General features: G+C 39.4%; 1 protein-coding gene across 3 annotated transcripts in view; it reads right to left on the bottom strand.

The window, feature by feature from the left end:
* Positions 1–23856, bottom strand: part of LOC116708141 (mgat4 family member C) — a 151225-nt gene that overhangs the window by 95782 nt on the left and 31587 nt on the right. For 2 of the 3 annotated variants that reach the window (XM_032545945.1, XM_032545955.1), the window contains exon 2: positions 22110–22264. The gene's annotated coding sequence lies outside the window, so the exon portion shown is untranslated. Of the gene's footprint in view, positions 1–18369; positions 18434–22109; positions 22265–23856 lie in introns of those variants that run through there. The other variant, XM_032545965.1, reaches the window with a different exon arrangement.

Below are 23856 nucleotides of genomic sequence, written 5' to 3'. Positions count from 1 at the left end.
GAGGTTGTGTGTGTAATTTAGACGCTCCGTGTCAAAATCCGTCATAAATTCAACTAATTCAACATACCTTTTTTTTTTTTTTCCATTTTTTTGTTGTATAGTCACAACCAAATCCAAAAACAGAAAAGCTTGAATGCATCTTTAAAAGCCCCAAATTACGGTGCCATTCATGCCCGTGATAAGTGGGTGTAAAACTGCTTACTGGCTCCGCATTGCGTGAAGTCATCTGTCACGTTCATACTCAGCCGGGATTCAATCGTTTCGAGTTTCACTCACTCCTATGAATTAATACGTCTTCTAAATACCCTGCTTTGCTTCGAAATGTTCACATTATGACATCAAAGGTGAGAAATGGAGACGGCGTGTACAAATCCTCGCCAAGACAAAAGGCTTCTCTCGGAGAAATTAAAGAACGCCTCTCCTAGATTAAATGAAAAACGGAGCGAGACCAAACGTCATTTCAGAAAGGAAATTGATTACCAGACTATAGATGCGCCATCTCATGCAACACGGTGATTACACAGCGGACACGCCTTCGCCATAAAATGGTCGTATGGTTTCTAAGGTTTGCTAGCTAAAACTTGAGGTAACACTGTTGTCAGCCTTATAAGCTTGTCAATAATGAATTGTAATCTCGTCTGTTTACCAGCCTCCCCAGACAAGGAAATTAGCCATTACTGTCACCATGAATTACAAGGACATATGTGTGTGGGTGTGTAGCTGTGTGTGCATGAAGGCAAAATAAATAGCAACTCCCTCAATGCTGCTTAATTTAAGACAACTGTCTAGAGGGGGGTGAGGTGGTTTATATAAGCATCTGTTTGCTATTCAGAGCCAAATATGTAAAATATGTACAGTAAGACGAATCTAAAAGTACAAACTTTTCTTAAAGGGGCAGTATTATGTAAAATCGACTTTTTCAGAGCTGTTGTAATGTTATTCCCTCGTCAAAAACATACCTGGAGTGTTGCTTTAAGTCTTTCATGTTTGTTTGAGAAATCCTTGAATCTTCGCCTCCCCCACCACCCACTCACTCACTCAGCTCCTTCAGACTAGCCAGCAGTGATTAGCAAACACCTGGTGGAACTTATGATCAGCTGAGCTCATTATAGGAGCTCTTTCACAGTGAAACGCTGGTAAAAACGTAGTTAAAGGCTTAATAGAGGAGCCATGTTATGATGACTTCCTGAGTTTCAGACAGAGTGGCAGCTTCTTAAAGAGGCAGAGGCCCAATTTTAAGTTGTTTAATTACAAAGTCAAATTTCTCTTAAATCATATTTGATATATATGGCATTATTATAACAACTGGACTATTATAACAACTATATAACAACTATAACAATATGGTGACTTCATAGTTATAAAATGGCACTATGAGCCTGGAAAAAACAGAGTACTTCCCCTTTAACTCCAAAGTTTTATATAACACAGGGCTGGTCATGATTCAGCAGCCGGTAGAACCTTCAGAAGAAAAAAAATTAAGTGTTTTCTGTGTCACATTATCAGTCGCTCACATTAGCTGACTATTCATTGTTTTTTGTATGCACATTCTGAAGTATCACATCTGAAAAGGTTGATGGAAACAGCACAACTGGAAATCATTTCCTCAATTTTGCTAAACAAGTTTTTAAGGTTGAGGAGATTTTGTTTTTTTCAAAAGAGAGTTATGAAACCGGAAAATCATTTACTGAATAAGTTCTGATGTAGTGAATGCTTCCCTGGTGGTTCTGTGTCTTACCAGAGGAACAAAATCCAGAAAAACTTCAAACCTCCAGCATGGAGAGAAGGGCAGTCAGCCTGCAGTGGCTGTCTGGAGGCACTCTGGGCTGGGATGGGAGTGATGGAACAGTCCCATCCACCAGTGGGTTTATGATTTACAGAAAATTCCGAAAATTTTGTCCAGCCCTCCAGCTCGGACTCTTCATTTTTCCAAATTGCATGGTCCATGCTAGCTTGCAATCGCTACTTCCTGTTTATTACAGCCAGACGTAGCATCAACATCAAATGAATTTACGCTTTGCGCAACCCGGTTGAATGGCTCCAAATCAGCATATGGAAACAAAGTTAATTTGCTTCTGTTTTTTGTTTTTTTTGTGACTTTTTAAAAGTTTGCTCAAAACTCGCATAACAACTGGATGAAAGCATAGCTGTTAAGGAATTTTGGTCCAGTCTTCCTCATCTGATGCAAGACCAAGTTTAAGCCCAGCTTTAATCGACTTAGACTCTAACATACTGTGGCGTACGAAGGAGGTTATGGAAAACTGAATTCTTAGATTTGCTATCAGAAGTTTCTGCTAATATGTTTGATTGTTTTTCCAAAAACAGACATTCCCATGTTTCCAGAGATGTTACGGTTCATTCTGGTGCAGCAAAGCAGAACTAACCCGCAAGAAGGGCATTGTTTGTTGTTTTACTGAGTATATTCGATTAGCAATCATGTTGTTTTCTTGCTGTATTGTGGTTCTATCTGGCTTAAAAGGAGGAAGTGATGCTGATTGGAATGTTTCGAAAAGCAACCTTGCTTCTCAACGCGTCCAAAATATCGCTTTTTATTTGATACCGCACTAAATCTAGTGCAACGACTACAAGTGACGCAACGCAGCTTTCTTTCTCTCACCCCGAGAACAAAGGTTACAACGTAACCCTGACAGCTGACATTGTCACATAAAAGCTAAGGGGGGAACAGCATAAATCCCCAAGCTGTCACATCAGTTTACTCAGATCCAATGAACTCCTTCAGAGCATCATGTGAGAAATGATGCTGCAACGCTTCATCATCTATGACAAATATGCAGTAACACCAACCAACCAATCATCGGGTGGCTCTTATCTCTTATCATTTGTGTTCATACCACCCTCAAGATGTCAAAATGTAGCGTAAATGTTTTTTTTTTTTTCCAACTATGACTGAAATTACTGACATCACGAGGCAGAGATATGTCACAGTGAAAATCTGTAGTGGGAATCAAGTTAAGAATCCTGCAGAAAATGTGATTTACTTTCTGCTACACTTTCTATGAATATACTCTGCTGAACTGTGAGATGTACCCCATCAATCATGGTGTTGCATCGGAGACGGGGGCATGGTTGGATATCACAGGCGTTTCGTTGGAGAGAGGGATCACACGGGCGTTAAATACAGTAGATGAAGCCTGGAACAGGCCGTCATCGAAATCAGAATGATCAAGTATTTGCTAGTAACTGTGTGCAATACTGGGAATCTTGTCGATTCGATACCACACAAATGAGTACAAGGCAAGTATCACGGATATCGATTCCAATAGGCAAGTTGTTTTACATCTGGAAATTTCGCACATGCGCACAACGCTGAAAGGCCAAAAGACGATTCTTTTACTTGCCGTCTGAGGCGACGCTGCCGCAGTAGAAGAATTTCATTAAAACAAAACCTGGAGATGTAGGTATTATTAATTTAGTGCAATGTGTCACAGTGAAGGGAAAAATAACTCAAAAAATTGGTTGAAGAATGACTCAAAACCACTTGTACTCCTTTTTTTCTTGTTCTGTATCAGCTAAGCTACACACAGACCCATTTCCATAGCAACTGATTGACAGCTCCACTAATGTATCAGAATTCAACACCAACAAACAGGCAAACATTTCCCATACAAAGTAAAGAACATTCTGTATGTTTTTTTTTTTTACTGAACCAAAACAGAGAATTCCACAGCACATCTACATGTTCAAATTGTCAAAGTCAAGCTAGCATAACCGACGTACTTTCCTCTCCCTTGCAATTTCTTTTTTAATTAAAACTTTTTACTGTCCTGTGAGATGCGCTACCCTTGGACCATATTATCTAGTTGCCATAGTGATGGCAATTAGCAGCAAAGCACTATATATTTTTTCTTTTATATATCACACGTAGATTTAAGATTTAGTGTGTTATATCGACAACTTGACAACTAAAAGCATTTGTAGTCATGGTCAGAGAGCGTGACGTCACGCTGCAACGTGCTTATACTTTTTTTCTTGACATGTCATCTTTTGATAACTAAGTAATATGACTTCAGTTAGTTGATTATGAAACAATTTGGGGCAGAGATTTCAGGCAAATTTGTGGGTTATTTTTATTGACCAACTAGAATAAAACACAAAGCGGACCAGAAATAAATGAATTCCCTTTTTACCTTCTACTGCACACAATTGCTAATTAGTTCAGTCTTCAACTGTAATCTGCATGTAACCTAAATATTAATGCTATTTTCCCCTTCAATAATTAACACAAAAGGTATGAAGTCCTGCTCTCAAATTGAAAATGTAAGCTCTTTATATTTAGAATTTTAATTCCTGAATATGCACCGGAATGAACTCTGAGTAAATTCAAGTAATTTACTGGACACCTGGGAGAGAAACTGCAAACAAAAAGTACAGACCTCCTCATGTCAGCATCGATCTAATACCATTTACTCACCTTAGTATATAGAGGAGATCAAACCCGTGATGCCCATAATTTATGTGTTTTTACACCCACACTCTTGGACCGTATACAGCATATGTTCAAGAAAAAAAAAAGGTATTCACATTTCACATCTATTCCCAGCATTCTGTCATTCTGATAAACCCCCCCCCCCCCAAAAAAAACACTTTTTGTGTTTTTTGATCCATGCAATAGTGAGAGTTCACTGGCCCAAAAATCTAGCATGAGAAACTGCTTCACCCTCCCATTTACTTGTACAACAGAGCTAGCTAATATATTCCACAGGGATATTTTTATGGCTCTGTAAAATATATTATTGGCCTGAACTTTCCCACTCAGAATTTCTCATCCAATTTCAGAACAGTCAATCTGCAGCACACAATATAAACCAGATCAAATTCACCACTTTTTAAAACCTCCTGAAATATTTAAACTCCTATTTTACACACACACAAAAATATGGTGGAAACTCAAATCTCACATATCAGTCCCACGTCTGTCAGGGCGATTATGTAATTGCCTGATTGCAGGTATTCAAGCTGAAAGTGATCCTTACGCTCTGTATAATCATAAGAATTGTTTCCATTTAAATGAGTGAAATCAGCTGAAGAACACTAACGCAAATGTCACTTTACCATTCCTACCTCCATGTTGTCTAATCACAATCTGTGCCTCCTCGCATCTTTACAAGCAGCTACTGTCACAGACACTGTGGACTTAATTGCACAACGTCCTGCACTGCTCACTTTTTTTTCTTTTTTCCGCTCGATAGAATCACAGCTCAGAAACATGAAGGTTTGCAGGGAGGGAAAAAACAGTTCTTATGCTGCCACTCTGAAACTAAATGTAGCATATAATGAACAAGGAACGACAATAAAACCATTAATCATAATTATGTGGAGGGTAAAAACAAAAATCAGGGTAGCGATTCTAATTACTAGACGCGATAGGCCCTAAACGGTAGAAATTCTTCCAAAGTGAACTTTTCATCTTTATTTTCTGCAGTGCGAGGGAAAACATTATAGATATAAATGAGTGTTTTCTTCTTGTTTTTCCCCTGTCACCATTGGGGACATGGGAGATGGACACATACTGTGCAGCCTCCTCAGGAAAACACTGCAGGCTGCATTCGGTGAGACAAAGTCTGCAGACTGGAGGCTTCACTGAAAGCTGAATCAGCGAAGGCTCATTCCAGCTTGTGTCCGGAGAGAACAAAGCCGGCAAGCAGTTCCATTTGGAACTTTAGCGACAATAAACAGACTAAAAAAAAGTTTTCTCACATCACCCAGGAAACTAATTTTTAAATATTTACCACCGAATTAAATATTACGTTAGCAAGCTGCATATATAGTCTGCTAGCTAAATATTTTTGCTTCATATTGAAAATTTGTTAGCAAGTTAAATATATAGTTTGCTAGCTAAATGTTTGATTTCAAATTAAATATTTGGTTAGCAGCCAAACACTTAGTTAGTAAGCTAAATATTTTGCTTCAAACTAAATATTTAGTTAGCAAGATAACTAATTAGCAAGCTAAATATGGAGTTTCAAACTAAATATTAGCAAGCTATAATTAACCAAACATTTAGCTCCAAATAAAATATATGGTTAACAAGCTACATATAGTTAGCTAGCTAAGTATTTAGCTTCAAATATTTGGTTAGCAAGCTAAATATATACCTACAAACTAAATATTTACTCAACGAGCTACCTGTTTAGTTAGCATAGCTAAATATTTAGCTGCAATTTAAATATTTTGTTAGGAAGCTAAATATTTAGTTAGCAAGCTAAATACTGAGCTTCAAATTAAATGCTTAGTTAGCATGCTAAATATTTAGCTTCATATTACATATTCGGTTAGCAAGCTAAATCTCTAATTGGAAACTAAACACTTAGCTTCGAACTAAATATTTAGGCATCTGGCCTAAATGGAAGTTTGACCACCAGCAGCAGGCGAGGCTGGTGAAGTGTCTTTGGTAAAGAAGAATGGAGAAGAACAATTGTCCAGATGTGCCCATGTGACTATTATGATTGTAGCCAATAAACTACATACTAAAATATACAACTAAATACTGACCTGAAGGGGTGAATATGTATGCAGTCATTTACTTGACGGTAATTTTTCTGCAAATTCTTATCGAAAAATACAGAACGCTGCTGATCAGCATTTTGTTTACAAAAGTAATGAAATAGTGAAAATTCCAAGGAGGAAAAACATTTTTTTTACACAAGACTTGCAATGTTGCATGATGTGGCTGAAATGTTTAGAGGGGCGACAAAAGTCAAAAAATAAACATGCATGTTAATGACCAGCTGGATGTTTTGTACTGTACCAATCTTCACTCTACCGGTTTAAAGTGTAGAGTGCAAAAAGTGTTTGATCTAGGAGAACACACCTTGTTTTGTTTACAACACCTTCGTTAATTTATAATATAAGACTTGTGTTGCAAGCGTGACCTGCCATCTTTCAGCTAAGTGGCGACTTTCAAAGGCACTCTGCTGCCGTGACGACCCTTTGGCCCTCCAGCAGCTCCAGAGCCGGGTGACCCTAATTACAGAGTTGGCTTTGCTGCCAAACCATCTCATTGGAAACCAGCCACATCTGTGGTGACCCCCAGCATATGAGCTGCTCCCGATGGAAAGCAATTAAACGCTTGGCTGCTCAAAGAACAAAATATACGCGGGGCAAGAAATCCCTTAGATAAATTAGAAAACATGCAAGTAAACTCTGGGTGAGCTGTATCTACGGCCCCAAGGAGCCGCCTGCCACCTGAAGGGGTGACATGGAACCCCAACATGGCAGACAGCATCTGAAGACTGTGGCCAAGCAGCGGGTGGAGGGTTCCCCACGGTCGAAGACTGCTGGGAGTAGAGCAAGGCTTCAGAGTTCATTGGTGGGTTTGAACAACAGGGACACTGACAACTTGAAGAACTGAAGTGGGATATTATCATCCTGCTAAAACTGATCAGAAAACATTTTCAACTTAACCTTAGAATGTTTAAAGGGGCAGTATTATGTGTTTTATGTTATGTATTTTCCAGACACATAGTGCCATTTTATGGCACAATCAAGTGACTATGTTACCTCCGGTTGTTATAAAAATACTACATAAAAATATGACTTAAAAGAAATTTGACTTTAACGCCTTTAAAATGGGTCTCTGTCACTTTAAGAAACTCCTACTCTTTCTAAAACTCAGGAAGTGATCACTATGCCTCTTCTCTATTAATCCCTTAACAATGTCTTTACCAGCATTCGAGTGACAGTAGCTCCTAAAATGAGCTCAGCAGATGCACAGTTCCGTCAGGTGTTTGCTAATTGCTGCTGGCTAGTCTGAAGGAGTTGCGTGGAGGAGTTGTGATGGAGGGGTGCACTGTGAGGTGGAAGCTCCGAGGAGGCCGCACTAGCTATAGCTGAATGGTTGCCACGGGAGATTAAAGGATTTCTCAAACATGCATTAAAGATTCAAATCAACACTTCAGCTATGTTAATGATGAGGGAACAACATTATAACATGATGTAAGGCTCAAAAAAGTTGAGTTTTACACAGTACTGCCCCTTTAAAAATCTAAAAGAAAACCAGAAACGAGGCTCAAACTTGAGCACAAAAGGAAACTTTGCCATCACTGTAGTGAATTATTGAACTGCACTTGGCGGTTAGCAACATGCCAAATATGTAATTAATGAAAGTAGCAAACAGCAACAATGACTGCGGCCCCAGAGGGTTTCAGGTCAATGTGCTGAGCTGTTGAGTCAGCCTTCTGCATATTTTCCTGCTACCTGTTTCTTGTTAAATTTAGCATTTCTCAGTGAAAAAATCATGTTCAAATTTTCATAAGCCTGTCAGCTGCCTGTATCATCTACTAGTCTTGATAGAAGGGCATAGAGCCTTATGTTGGTATGTCGGTGTTGTTTCATGATGTTCTAGTATATTAGGGATTAAAATAGTCAACATACTGAAGTTGGTGTGTGCCAGGAATCAAGACTTGTATTTAATAGAGCCTGAACCCTGATTAAACCTTTCCCACAACTTTCTCCTCAAACCGTTTCCTTTTATCTTACAGTATGTTACATTCTAAGGCTTTGTGTTATGTTTTCACTTTTGACACTGCAGGACCTTTTTCACGGTGCTCAGATTTAAACCAATTCCTGCCTTTTCTACACTGCAGGAACTCGGCGGCTCTTGCAGCGGCTATTACTGAATCTTTTTCTCCGCTCCTGCTTCACAATCCGGTTTTCTTTGCTACAGCAGCTTAGTGCACTTTGGCTATGTTGAAGTAGGGTTCTGTTAGGAGGTCAAGACCAGTAAATATCCTAACATCTCCACATTACACTCCAAGCATCTTGAAATCGCTTCAATTTTTTGAAAAAGCATACCTGAATAAAAAGTGGAGGCTTCTTTGGAAAGAAAACATAGATGTTTCCCCACAACAGTCAAAATGTGTTTAAGTGTTATTGTCGCACATTATCTTGAGCACACAAAAAAGATGTTTTTCAAATTTACATATATATATGTGTGTGTGTGTGTGTGTGTAAATAAATGAAAGTTAAATAATAATAAGTTATATTTGACTTACTTGTTGAGAATAGTGCAGTAATCTAAACTCTACAAAAATGCATAAATTGGTTTACACGTGCAAGTAGGAAGTTTTGTGGAGAAAACTAGCGCTGTTGATTAAAAAACTGAATCCGATTAATCACAGTCTGAGTTTGAAACGTTTTCAAAAACGTGCACACAACATGCTTATAAAAATGTCAGTTTGCCAGGTTTTTATATTCAGGACAGTTTAAAAGCCATTTTGATCCAAATGCTAATTTAGAAATGTTAACTATAAACTCCAATTCATTGTTGCAATACCTTGGCAACGACCTTGATTTTATCCAAATTTGCTTTCGAGCTCACCAGCTCATTTTTTCCCTTTCTGCGTGCGACTCTGCATTGTAGACTGCAGTACAAGACGGTGTAGCTGTTAGCTAGCTAATCCATCACAGGAAAGAGGCTGGATATCAAAACAGGTATTGCAATAAATCTGCATTATGTAATATTAACGAGTTAAACTTTTTATATTGGCGCGTTAATATTGGCATCCCCAGATCAAACCCATTCCTAATGTGAGGTTTTGGTGTTTAGAGAATTTTAATGGCTATTTGATGCATTTATCACCAACAGAGTTTAGATTGGCCCTAAAAAAGACCAGATTAGTTAACTTTAAGCTATAAGCCCGAGCCCAAAGCAAACCCAACATTATTTTAACTAAGATTTTATTAAAAGATGTTATTTTCTGCTGACTCCATCATGCAACAAAAGCCAATTCCAGTATTACATCAAAATAAGAAAAGAAGAAATCAAATACTGACAGTAACTGGGAAGACTTCACTTTGACATGAAATATAATGGCATTTTAATATAGTAATGTTGTTGTAATGTTAATAGGTTTCTTGTGCAACAAAATAGTAAATAAGCACTTCATTATTCCTGTCAACTCAGACTCAGTTTTAATTTCTACTATGTTTCTACTGTGTTTATGGACTCGTAAAGTACGAAACCAAGTTCAGTTGTTCAAGTCAAAAGAATATTATGCGGCAAAGCTGCTTCTGCTTCTTTTCGCCTCTGCAGCATGAAGAAACCATCCATTAGCACTCTTTCTTGTTGCTATTTCCAAATTTTCTCAGCATATTTCCGACTCTGCAGCCATCATTACACTGCAGGCATCCAGCTAAACGGGCAACACAACTGTGGTGTTCTCTGATGGTCAGAAAAGAGTTTACAGGCCTGGTCATTGTTAAGCCAGAACACAATCAACAGAAAGAAAATGTTCTTACAACCACTTTAAGCAAAGCGAGAGCTTTTGTAACGTGAGTACAGAACAAAAAACACGTTGGAACGCAAGAACACTTTAGTGTCGCTTTGTTGAATAAGTGAATCTTTTTATCTAAGTAAAAAAAAGTATCATCGACTACAAGGAGACAGCCAGGACTAAAATATTCTGCACTCGAGAAATTTCTGAGAAGATGGCCGCAGTTAGTAGAATATTTACACCGCGCGCTTCGTTTCATCAATTAGACATAACGGCGAAATGTTGTTTCAACTATACCACACCAGAGTGGTCGGGGAGCAAATCAGCTGGGGCTGAAAGGTGCTCTGCAAGAACTTAAACTACGATGACCTTTAGAGTATAACAATGTCCTGGGGAGCAAAACCCATTAAGCACAGTAGCTGGAGTGAGCCCTGCGCTGAGAATCCATCTCCTTACAGCAGCCAAAAGCGACCCGGGGCCAGCGACCGGAGCCGGCCTCAGTGGATTGATGCCCGCAATGTTCAGAGGCAGCGTGAGCGGACCCACTGACCCGCTAATCACAACACTGCTAGCTGGTGGAGGCTTTTTTAAATGGGAAAATATGTACATAGAAAATATGTACATAGAAATGTGAAGACAGAACTCCAAATTACACAGCGCATCATGCTGTCGCGTTACAACTACAAACTTAAAGGGGCAGTATCGTGTGTTTTCCAGCCACATACAATCTTTTAATAGCATAATCAAGTAACTATGTTACCTTTATTTGTTATAAAAATGCAGGTAACATAGTTATAATTATATATAAAATAAGAGCTAAAAGAAATTTGTGACAATGCCTTGAAATAGGGCCTCTGTCTCTTTAAGAAACTTCTGCTCTTTCTGAAACTCCGCCTTCAGAAAGTCACCACAATATGGCTCCTCAATTAATCCTTTAATCAGTGTTGTATAAAGTACTGAAATCTCAGAGTCAAGTAAAAGTACAAGTACCTCTCCAAAATATGACTTTGGTAAAAGTCGAAGTCACTGACTGAAATGTTACTTGAGTAAAAGTCTTAAAGTATTTGAAACTTCTTGTACTTAAGTATGGAAATTACTGTAAAAATGGATGTACTCAAGTAATGTAATGAAAAGTACAAGTAAAAAGTAAAACAAAGCAAATGCAGTTTGAATGACATTTTTTATATTTTGGTAAACTTGTCAAATACACTTAAAATAATGTACACAACCAAGTGCAGGCAAAATTAAACCTGCTAATAGATATACCTGCAGGCATCATTTAGTTAAGAAAATTAGGTGCTTTACCTATAGCACAAGGTTAACTTAACCTGCTTTACAACTGAACCAGCTTCTTAGTATACCCTCCAGGACAGAAAATACAAAGTTTTTGTAAGCCTTAAGTTTTCCCTTCAAGTAAGGTCAGTGCTGAAAATGAGAAAAATAAATAGTGCAGAAAATGCGGCCAACATGAAGAAAAAGAGCTGTTACGATTACTCTACTTCACAAATCAGTGAATCAGTCAATCCTACAGTCAGTAGGTGGTGCACACAACTGGTCATTATGCAAAAGAAAAAAAGAACTGGGAGGAAAATGCAGCTTATTGGCATCTGTAAACCTGGTTTTGAACTTGCTTGCCTTTCCTATATTCGTTAAATTTAGTCTAAATTGCTATCGCTATGGCTTCTGTCCCCCCTTGAACAGAGGAGTCTAGGTAGCCTGCTACAGTCAACATTAGGCCTAAGCTAAATACACCACGTGTGGAACTGAAACAATGCCAAACAAAGTTCATTTATGGTCAAGATTTCACAATACAGTAGTGCCTAGTGACCAAGCTATAGTTACTGAAACGCGAGGATTATAACCATTTCATAAGAAGTTACCTCGATGTGTTTCTTCAAGTTGGACGGGGAGTTTTTGTAAGATAGAATTTCCATGTGACTGCTACTGATTGCGAGACTTGCTTTGTGTTTAATGGGAGAAGCGAAACAGGTGTATCCTAATTAAAAGTAAAGAAATCAAGAAATGGCAAAAAATGTGGAATGAAGATAAGAAAGGAAGAAGATTATATGAAGTACAAAAGTCAGTTTGAATTCGAAGCATTAATGAACGAAACAGAAGAGAAGAAATAATAATTAGTAGATTAAGAGTAGGTCATACCTACTTAAATGACATGCTTTATAAAATAGGGAGGAAAAATAATGATAAATGTGAGAGATGTGGAGAGAAAGAAAATGTAGAACACATATTGATGAACTGTAAGTCAAATGAACTCAAAAGGGAAGAATTAAAGAGAATAGTTAGAAATATGGGGCATGAATGGAATCTTAAAGGTATATTAGGAAATGAAGGAAACATAACAGATATTCACAAATTAAGGAAAGCATTGTTTATTTATCTTAAGAATACAAAATTAAAAAGTAGAATTTAATAGATATGAAGTAATGCTTCTACACACTCATGTACAGTAGGTGGCGGTATGCACCTTAAAGTTGCTTGTGATCCGCCATAATAGAAAAGAAGAAGAAGAAGAAGTATCCTATTGGTGGTGATGAACAAGCCCAGGCACTTTGTTCGGTAGCCTACTTGCTACTTGCTAATCAGTAGGTGGGGTCAAAACACTTGCGTTTCTCTCTCTCGCTTTTTTGTAACGAGTAACTAAACCACACATTGAAAATGTATCGGAGTAAAAGTACGCAATTAAGTTCGGAAATATAGTGAAGTAAAAGTGAAAGTCATCAAAAATTTTCATACTCCAGGAAAGTATGAAGTACTCCAAAATATACTTAAGTAAAGTAGTGAAGTATTTTTACTTCGTTACTATACAACACTGCCTTTAATAATGTTTTTACCAGTGTTGCACTGAGAAGCAGCTTGTATGATCAGCAGTTCCACCAGGTGTTTGCTAATTGCTGCTGCCTAGTCTGAAGGAGTCATGTGAGAGGGGAAGATTCAAGGACCTCTCAAACATGCATCACTGAATCAAACCACAGCTTCAAGGAGGACCTTCGTCCTCGAAGGCAGGGCTAGGTCCATCCAGGCGTTTTGAACAGCTGAATGGTTGCCATGGGAGATTAAAAGATTTATCAAACATGCATCAAAGAATCAAAGCAACATTCCAGGTGTGTTATTTTATGAAAACATAAAACTGTAACAGACAGAATGTTCTGTTCTTTGTGTGGGAAACGTTTGCGTGTTCTTTGCTACTGGATCCTGATACACTGGGGGAGCTGTTGTCAGTTGCTATAGTGTCGAGTCTGTGGTTAGCGTAGCCAACATAAAAAGTGAGAAAAAAGAAGAATGTTCCTAAACAACTCAAAGCCACTGCATTATTTTCCAATTGCCGTGGCACACTGCACAAAACTCCAGGTTTCATTCAACAGAATTGTTCTAGCAAAGGTACGGATGGCAAATTGCCCATTTGCCCTACCGCCTTGTGCACATGATGCTAGCGATAACATGCCACGTGTCTATATGTTCCCTTTGTTCTTACCGTGTGATGATGGTTGATCTGTGGAAGTTTTTGGATTTTGTCAGATTAAACCCATCTGACTTCACTCTACCTTAAAACGGCCTAAACGGCATTTGGGGCCTGAATAAAAACTCAATAGTAGATAACAGAATTAATGTTGCCATCTCAAATTTACTTAAAAAGTCGTAAAATTTGGACGTCTCGAGGCACAAGCCATTAACACTCAAACTGATGCTCAGTCATCGAGTAAAGTAAACCATTACAGTCTGATGCATTAAGAATCACACACCAGAAGTCCCAAAGCTCAACGTCATTATGCCACAAGGTGCCCTATTTCTGTCTGACTACAGATAAAATGCACTGCCCCCTTTTCACTTCATCACTCGGATTTTGTGGCAGGTGATGCACCCATTCCACAGTTGGAGAAAATATTTTCAGGACTGCCTGAAAAGCCGGTGTTGTTCCTCAACAATGAGTATTCCTTAAACATTTTATGTCTCTTTTAGTTTTTGTATTTTTATGGAGCACAGAACTAAAGGATGAAATATTTTTATGCCTCCATATGCAACCTTATGTCTTTAGTAAAATGGCAGTTAGTTCCTCAGCAGCTGTACAGTAAGTGGTTCTTTAAAGTCCGGCTGTATTTTCATTGGCACTGAGAAAGGAGGTCGAGGTATTCGGCTGCTTATTGCCACTAACAATGTTTTCAAAATGATGCCTCATTGTCTATGGTGGTAGTCTCTGTGTTGTTGGGGAATAGACGGGGCAACTTGTTCAGAGCGTACCCCGCTTCTTGCCCAATGACTACTGGAAGTAGACACCAGCCCCCTACAAGGAAAAAAAATAAAAAATGGAAAGGAATATGGTGTGTGATGCAAAGGTAGAGCGCTCGGCTCGTGTACGGAGGTTTTTAGTTTTTGATGACCTTGTCTTCCTCACACTTCTGTCTTTGCCCATTTCCAGTCTGAATACTGCAAATAAAAACTTTTTCTGCTGTCTGTAATATCCGCACTAGAAAAAAAAAATTCTTTTAAAAATTTTTTACATCTTCATAACTTTACTTGGTCATCTTTGTAGAGATGCACCAATCTGAATTTTGTGGACAATTTTCTAATCTCTGGTTTATGCAAACCAACATTTTCAGCTGATTCCAATTTCTCTTTATGAACGACAGCATAAGAAGATACCAGAACCACATTCAGATTCTCCTTCCTGCCAGGAGTTATCAATAATTAGCTGTGCTACAAGCAAAGATGGTGGATGTGTGTGTGTGAGTGTGTGTTTGAGACAGCATTTGCTACAAAATAAGATTCTGCTATTTTATAGCAAACATGTAAGGACTTTTAGCTGTGGTTAGCATCTTATAGAAGACATTAACACATGTGTAACGTCAACATCTCATGAAATCATGCTTTGCATAACCTGGTTGATTTATACGGAAGAGGACTAGCGCCACTGGAAAACTGTTTTCTCAGAATTCTGAGAAGAAAGTTAAAATTCCCTTTTTGTCTTTTCAGTGGCCCTAATCCTCTTCCTAGCTTCGTTCCAAACCAGTAGATATAAATGGCTTTTTTTTTTCTCCTTTCTATTTGCAGCATTCTTAAAGTTCACTCAAATTTCATATGACAACTGGATGGAAACATAGCGACTGACACTGAGAATAGCTAACTTTGAGTCGTTAGCTCCAGTCAATTTGGATTTTCTGACTGGTGAATCATTGATTGGGTCTTAAACTGTTTCTGCTTTCATTCTACTGTAACGGCAAGTTCAGACAATTCAAGAATCTAACAAAAACGAGCACACGCTGCTACAGGCTGAAACAAAACACAACACAGTCAGTATTTTACAAGAAGCAGCAGCGCTGTGTTTAAATGACATTGGGTAATATCATTCATTAGAGTCTTGTTGTTGCGCAGTCTTAGCTCAGGTTTGTCTTTAAGTCTTCAGTGTACTCAGCCTCTGTCCAGTGCCACGCTTTACCGCTCTCCATGAAACGAGGCAGAATTCCATTACACGGCGACCTGAGGCCCCCCCTGACAACAACTAGCTCTTGTTTCAATCACCCACACAGGTGGATGAGAGCTAACGCTCCAGTCGCCACACTGCGGACCACCGGAGGGCAATGAGGCATGAGGAGGAGGCACGCAGAGGGCGGCCACTGGAACGGAAAGACATGCATGAGCAGAAGTCCTGCTCCCAGAATAAGAACATCAATCTGGGTCAGTTAGGAGAATTTCATACGAGACCTCTGGAGCTTGAAAAGGTACGCTGTGTAGCGTCATGTAGCTAATTATGAAATAAGGACAAACTAAAAGAATTTTAAAAAAAAACATGTCATGGTTTCTTTCACACTGTTTAACTAATCCATCTCACAACATCACAACAAAGCGGTTTCGGGACTCCCGCCGTACCGCTTTTATTATTTGGAGCACTTTGAGAAAACCTGAGCTTTTCATTGCCGCCGTCGTCGTCAAATTGATGGCCCTTCTCCCACGGACTCCGCCCACTCTGCCGGCGCAAGGCGAATGGACCGCGGGAAAACAAACACCATCAATCATCATGATTGTCACACTTTTCACCGAGTTCATAATTTCCCCTGTTAAAAAAAAAAGGAAAAAGGCGGCAGTGCATCTATGGGCTGCGAAGACGATTTGAGGCAGTAATTAACTGTGTTATGAGCGCACATTTATAATTAATGGGTGACAGTTGCTGGGGGAGGGATTTGTGGGAGTGCTAATAAAATTACTTTGTGAATTCTTATGAATGTCACCTTACTTCTGTCAAAAATGTGTTGTGTGTGTGAGGGGGTGCATGTGTGTGTGTGTATTCCCCTGGGCCTGAGTGCCTGCGGTGATTGAATGCCATCTTGCTGGAGGCCAGACCATTCAACTGCGTCTCTCCTCGGCTCCCTGTTGTAACTCTTTGTGTGCATGTCCCCTGTCTGCCTGATTGTATATACAGCCCATAAATGATATTAATGGATACAGCCTACAGGGAAGATGGCGGTGATAGCACAAACGTACCGCCAGCTAAAGAGTTGACACTGAGAAATACTGGCAGAGATTAAGTCAAAATTGAGGCGTTATATAGGGTCATGTCCACATGGAAGCCATCCTTTCTGAAACCCTGTTAGGAAATTTAGGCAAAAAAATAAAATAAAAATTGAGCTACCATAACCAACATCTGAGTTGCACAACAACATACTCACTATGTAATTACTGCAGGGTTTGTAGTCCGCCTTCTGGGACTACAAGAGTTAATCAACCTGTTCTCGCTACATGCAAACAGGTCGACTGCACGTGACTGAGCTGAAAGATTTATTTGAGCATTTGTAGAAACGGTATGTAAATCATGTGTAAATGGAAAGAGTTTCAGCTCCTCCACTTTGGACCTTCAGTACTTTTGTCAACACCGGTTGTTTGGCTTCTCTGAAGGGGCAGAATTCTGTGTTTTCCAGCCACAAAGTATCACTTAAAAACACAATCAAGTAACTGTTGCCTTCAGTTATTATAAAAATGCTATGTATATCAAATCTGAATTAAAAGAAAAAATTACTTTGTTATTTAATGCCTTGAAATTGGGCCTGTGCCTCTAAAACGTCTGCTTTTTCTGAAACTCCGCCTTCAGGAAGTCATAGCAACATGGCTACTTTATAAACCCTTTAGCAACGTTTTTACCAACGTTGCACTGAGAAGTAGCTTGTATGATGAGCTCTGCTGATGCTCAGTTCCACCAGGTGTTTGCTAACTACTGCTGGCTAGTCTGAAGGAGTGGAGTGGGGGATAGAGCTGCTCTGTGAGACAGAAGCTTGGAAACTGCAGCTCTGAGGAGGAGCTGCGCTTCGAAGGCGGGGCTAGGTCTAACCAGGCGTCCCACCTCACGAACTCCCCCGCTCAGCTCCTGACTAGCCAGCAGCAATTAGCAAACACTGGGCTGCCTTTTAGTCTTCATTACATGACATAAAAACTGTTAAAACTCAAGTTTCAGACCAGGAAACTATGTCAAGTCTGAAGTCTTTGTATCTTTGCTAGTCACCACCTCTGCTGTCAGTGTTTGCCCAATCGTTCCCTTATCTGATCTAATATAGTTTACCACATGAATTCACCAATTTAGATTGAATCTTGCAGTTGGGAAAGCATTCCTGGGTAGAGTTTGAAAATATCTTACATGAAGATGTTAAAGTACAATGTCGTCTAAAATCCAGGTACCAAGATGCTCATTTCTACAGTCCAGACATGTGACCACATAGAAATCAGCAAAGGAACCCTCCTTCTGTTTCATTGGCTCCTCTCTCTTATAAATAATAAGAATAATAAGAAAAAAATGTATTCAGATAATCCAGTTGCTTTGTTTATTAATACAATGTTTAATTGAACAAATGTTTCAATTTGAACCAGTCTCTTTTCTGGAATGTAATTTTCCTGAAATCGCTCATAAAATCATCCAGGAAGCTTAACTTAACAGTAAAAGCTTGTTAAACGGCTTCCAACAGGATTCATTTCTTGCATAGACGACCCATGCAAAATGTTGTCTATGCAACACTGACCTGCAGCTGGAGTGAAATGATCAACAGCATATGCAACAAAGCTGAAAATGCCTAATGCATCACCACTGCTATTTGATTTATTTTTATTTTTTTTCAAAGTGAATGTCACATTCACTCACCCTTTTTGAAATTCATTTCTATTCACACCGGAGCTCTCTCCAGGGATCGGCAAGACGCTTCATGACAAACCATACAGCTGTAGGTCACATAGAAAAACACATGGCTTCCAATAATTCTAAGGCAAACATTCTATTTTCAACACATCCAACCTCTCTGACACACATGAATTCATATCGGGTTCTCTTACTATTCTGCCGCTCTCCATCTTGCTTCCTGTTCGGTTGACTCTCTCGCCGCCTGGCTCTGGTTTCTGCGTAGTCACTCAGGCTAATCGTACATCTGACAAGCTGCGTTTCCATGACAAATGTGCGCAAATATTTGTCGATGTTCCGCTGGTGCCAAGAAAACACAATTTCGCAATCGTGGCGTTTACATTAAAAAAAGAAATGCAGTTAAAAGCCACACATGAATAAGTTTGTTCATGCGATAAAGTCATTAAACAACACGATGCGCCGTCATCCTCCTACCACTTCCTGTTTTCTTCTTTGTCATTTCCCCCAGTAGTAACGTCCAGTTGTTGATCACGTGACTAGTGATGTGAAAAGTGTTTCCATTTCAGTTTTGCGAAACACTAACTTTGATACGGCCAAAAACAACACCTTATCCTAAAGGCACATTCTTTTCAAGGTTTTTTCCGAAGTTGGAGTATTCCTGTTAGGCTAATTTATTTTCATAATTCCAGTTTAAACCAAACCAAGCAACTGGGCAGGGGCACAACTACATACTTTCTGAGGTGTATGCAAACATGTCATGTTATCGATCATTTCACACACAAACAGATGTACATAAAATGCTGACTAGAAAAAATGTCCCCACATCATTTCTGCGCCCCCTCTAGCACAGCGACCCGATGCGTTGCATTCAGTGCATACCCACTTTTTGCGCCACTGCAACTGGGCTTTCACTAGGACTTTTTTAGCCTTGTGAAATTATTTTTGCACTACCAATGATGACCCCTTCACAAGTCCTTATTTCTCCCTGATCTTCTGGCGCGTGCACATGTGAAGGTCGCATACATTTTAAAGATTTTCCACCTAGAGATTCCAGCAAGAAAAGTGCGGCTGAAAGTACCGATTCAGACATGGCTGCATGGAAAAACCGGCGCTCGGCAGCAGAACGGCATTAAAGTTTGATAGACCCGCTCATGAAATATGAAAGCATTGATTAAATGGATGTTAATCGGTTGCCCATGGGCGAACCCAGCCTAAGCGTAAGGTGAAGCTACGTCCTGCTGAGATGAATATCAAAGGTTTGGGGAAAATGTGTAAAATATTAACTCTGCCAGTAAAGATATGCTGTTCACTTCACACAGAACAGAAATCCCTTCACACACACACACACACACGCACGCACACGCCCACACACCCACACACACACAGTGCTGTGAAGAAGCATTTGTTCTCTTTACAGCTTTCTTCTGTTTTTTCTTTAAGATGATCAAAGTACAGGTGCATTGATTGTATTTCCGATTTTGTCTGCCACCGACTTTTTTCATCTGAAAAGTCTCGAAGTTTGCAACAGTGGCGCGTCTGTTGTCATCGCTTGCAGCAGATTAGCCATCGGTTTCTTATGCAAGTGTGGGCCAATCATCAATATGCCAGAATGAAGGGAAACAGGGCCAATTTATCAGTGCACCCTGACATCAAACTAATTTTAACAAACAAGTGTTTTCAAAGGCTTTCTTTTTAGGAATGGAAGAAAAAACCAAACCAACCTGGATGTGTGTGTTTGCAATAACTGGCAGTGAGTGTTCACTGTGGAGTTTGTCAAACTCTCATTTGCAGATCTCACTTTGTTATTGGATATCTCACTTCTTCAACCGATAATTATGGGCTGTGTTTTGTGGCGAAGAAACAAGACAAGTAACGGTAACACGAGGCAGCAGCGGGAACAGGAACTTGGAGCAGCAAATTTTTCAAACCTGTGTTGCTTGCAAATGTTTGACATCACTTTTAGAAATGTACAGTACACACTGGCTTTCTAAATTATAAGAACCATTTGTCAAAGTGAAAATAAATTACATTTTTTCCAATTCAGGATTTTATGTTTTTATGTGCAAAAACAGTAGAGCCAAAAGAAGCAAGGTTGTGCTGAAAAAACAGAAAACCTTCTGAGGCAATATTAATGGTTTCTATTGAGAAATATAAAGGTAAGCTCAAAACTGGTCAAAAACATCCATAGCCTGGATCCCAGGGTCAAAGGTTGTTCACAATAAAACGCTGACTCGTTTTTTTTTTTGTCTCACTCCCATTTATTATTTTTGCATTTTGAAGCTTTTATTTGGAACCTTCTTAAGATCCAATAGGAGAAAAATTCTTACCATTTTTCAACTGGTCTTAAAATTTCGATCAGTAGCGTAATTTTTATTTATTTTTTTTTTACAAAAATCTTATTTCATTAAGAGACAAAAAAAGAGAAAATATTTCAGTCACTTTTAAAAATACCAACATTCATAACCCTTCCACAGACGTTAACGTGCAACGGCGTTGAAGTTGGCCTGACTCTGACATAAAGGCACAGCTAACGTTCTGTTCTGACCCACTTTGAGCGCACGGGGTGTGAGAGATGAATAACATGTTTCTGTTGCTCTTTTGAGAGTGACAAGAGATAGGCGGAACTTGAAAAGAGGCTGGAAGTGCTAATGAGCCTTATTTTAACAACACAACGCCTCCATGAATATTTAACACGGCCAAGTGTGATGAATTCTCCCCTCTGAGTGAAAAATTGTCTCTGAAAAGCTGCTGCAGCCGCGATGCTGCAGTTCATCGTCGCTCTACGCAGCGCTGCAGGGGCTGCTGTTGAATACATTTTTTAAAAAATTAAAGAAATACATTCGCTCAATAAAACGACCGACACGATCACTGACACCATTGTATCATTACTTTAACTTTTTTTTTTTTTTTACTTTTTCACGTTTTGTCACATAACCTTACTGTATTTCATCGGAACTTTGCCTGAGGTGGACTGATTAAAAAACAAGACATGGTTGTGAAATGAAAAAACATTGAGACATGGGCTTACTTTATTCTACAGACACGAGTTTGAAAAGTGTGGAACTATTTATTGATTCTTTTTTTTAGCCAAGAGTAAATGAGATGAAAGTTACCAGAGACACAAATGTTGCTCTTGAAGAACATTCCTGTTTGTTGCACGCTTCTTTAAGACACCGGTCACATGAAGAACTGTTATTCATATCAACTGCACTTAATTTTATATTTTCAAATTTAATGATTTTTATTGATACTCTCATTGAACTAACAGTGACAGCAATGAATCAAAAGTTGTATCACGATAAATAAAGTTTCACCCCCACTTCTTACGGCTTTCCACTCACCCACACCATACTGTGGGCATTTCGGACGCTTCTTGGAGTATTTGAATTCATGTTTAAAATCATTTCCACTTCACAATTACGTCCCTTACAAAAAATCCCATGAAAAATCACATGTTTCACATGTCCATGTGGTAAATCACATGTTCCACATGTGATTTTACCACGAAAGCGTTCCAAAATCACACGAATACATGTGATTCACATCTTTCACGTGTAAATATTTGTGTGAACCACATGTGATTTTCACATGTGATTTTCATGGGGGTTTTTTTGTAAGGGGTGCCACGCCGTGTTGATCATAAAATCCAAATGAAATATTTCAAAGTTTGTGCTTGTAACTCGACTAAACATGAGAAAGTTCAAAAGGTGCAAACATTTTCACAAATCACCAGAAAAGTCGCTTACTTCTGACGTACGCTCAAACTTCCCCAGAACATCCGAAGAGCGCCGTTTGCGGACAGGCGGTGAGAATCTTCCAAGACGTCAACTCTCATGGGCTCACTTTGTTGCTAAGCAACAGCAAGGGCACCAGTACCTTTCCAGGAAAACAACTTCACCGTCTGGGAAAAGAAAAGAAAAAAGAGAGAGAAAAAGAATAAAGATAGAGGGAACACGCGATGAACCTCTTGAGCGGGGTTAAGTCGCAGAGAATAAGACCGAGTCAACAAGAAGCGCTGCGGCTCCCGGGGCCAAAGAGATTTTTGTGTTCCGTAATCAGCTTCTTCGCTTGCAGCACCAAGCGATGCGCGCTCAGTATGGTGAGCATCGGGAAATTAAAGCCACCGTTGCACCTTAAGATTAAAAACTCACTGTTTCCAAAAGTATATATATATATAAACCTTTTTTCCCCCCATTATCAACATCTGTGGACACTCAGGAAACGTATGCAAATTGTGTTTGTGTCCTTCATTGCTCTGAGATATGTGAGCAAACACCCTGAGAGCAGATCAAAAGGCTACTAACAACAGGATCTGGGTCTCCTTTCCTAAGGAGGCCGGTTGGTTTTATCTCATTAAAGCAGGAGAGAGAGGAGGGGAGGGAAAGCGTCAAGTCCGAAGGGAAATGAAACAGTTTTGCCCGTATTTGCTTTGTTATTTAGCTGGTAAAGCTCAAATTAATTACTCTCATCTCCTTCACTCTATTCATTATTCTAGCTGTAAACACATTAGTCAAATAAAAAGTCTCCGGCACATCCTGGCTTCCTTATCATTTCGTGCTTTCCGCCACGGGAAGGTTGGGGCTTTCCAGCGCGCAGACTATTACAGAAGCCCGGCCTCATTTATGGGATATGGTACCTGCTGCCTGTTCCACCGATAGCTGCCTCCCAGGAAGCCTTAATGTATGAGATTTGTCAGTGTCAATTTCCCAGTTAATCTCTCTGGTTCACCTCGCCGCTGCCTGCCTCGGCTGCCCATTCATTCTGCTGCCGATCCTCCTGCTCCTGCTGCAACTACGGTGGTTAGAGGAGAGGAGAGGAGAGGGGAAGGTGGCGGGCGGCCCAGGATCAGGAGATGCATCCGACGAAGCCGCGCGTCTCCCTGCCTGGGAGTCCGGCGGAGTTGACACGGCTCTGATAACAACTCCAGATTATTTCAAAATTCATTCTTCTGTGAACGAAAGGCGAATGTGCGCCTTTCGTTCACAGAAAACTAAAAATCTGAAAACTGAAATCTGGCACAGGCGAAGTAAGTATTGCGGTGGAAGTACGACTAACTCCGCAGTAACATGAAGTGTCAGGATAACAAATTTTGCTGGACGATAAATCCAGCAAAATATGCAGACAGCGGAAGGAAGGCTCGCAAGGAGGAAATGTATCCGACGATTGACCCTGGCTGGGAAACCGGAGGAGTTGATATGGATCTGACAAAAACTCAAAATGTTTCAAAGTTCATGCCAAACTGGGCCTTTGGCTTTACAGAAATCTGAAGATCTGAAAACTAAAAAGTTGTAAAAATAACATTTCAGTCAGTTTTTTTTTTAACATTAACTGAAATTTATCATGAAAATGATAACTCAAAATTCTTAAAACAAATTTTTCTCGATAAACGTTACACGATACAATAAATCGTAAAACGGTCATGAAATTGGTAAAGACATAATACTTTGCCCTCTCAATCCAATAAATGTTACATTTGTAAAAACAAAAAAAAAA

This window comes from Xiphophorus hellerii, chromosome 2 (genome assembly GCF_003331165.1).
Source record: "Xiphophorus hellerii strain 12219 chromosome 2, Xiphophorus_hellerii-4.1, whole genome shotgun sequence".
Lineage (NCBI taxonomy): Eukaryota > Metazoa > Chordata > Actinopteri > Cyprinodontiformes > Poeciliidae > Xiphophorus > Xiphophorus hellerii.
The sequence above is the reverse complement of the archived record's forward strand: the minus strand, read 5'-3'. Positions and strand labels throughout refer to the sequence as shown.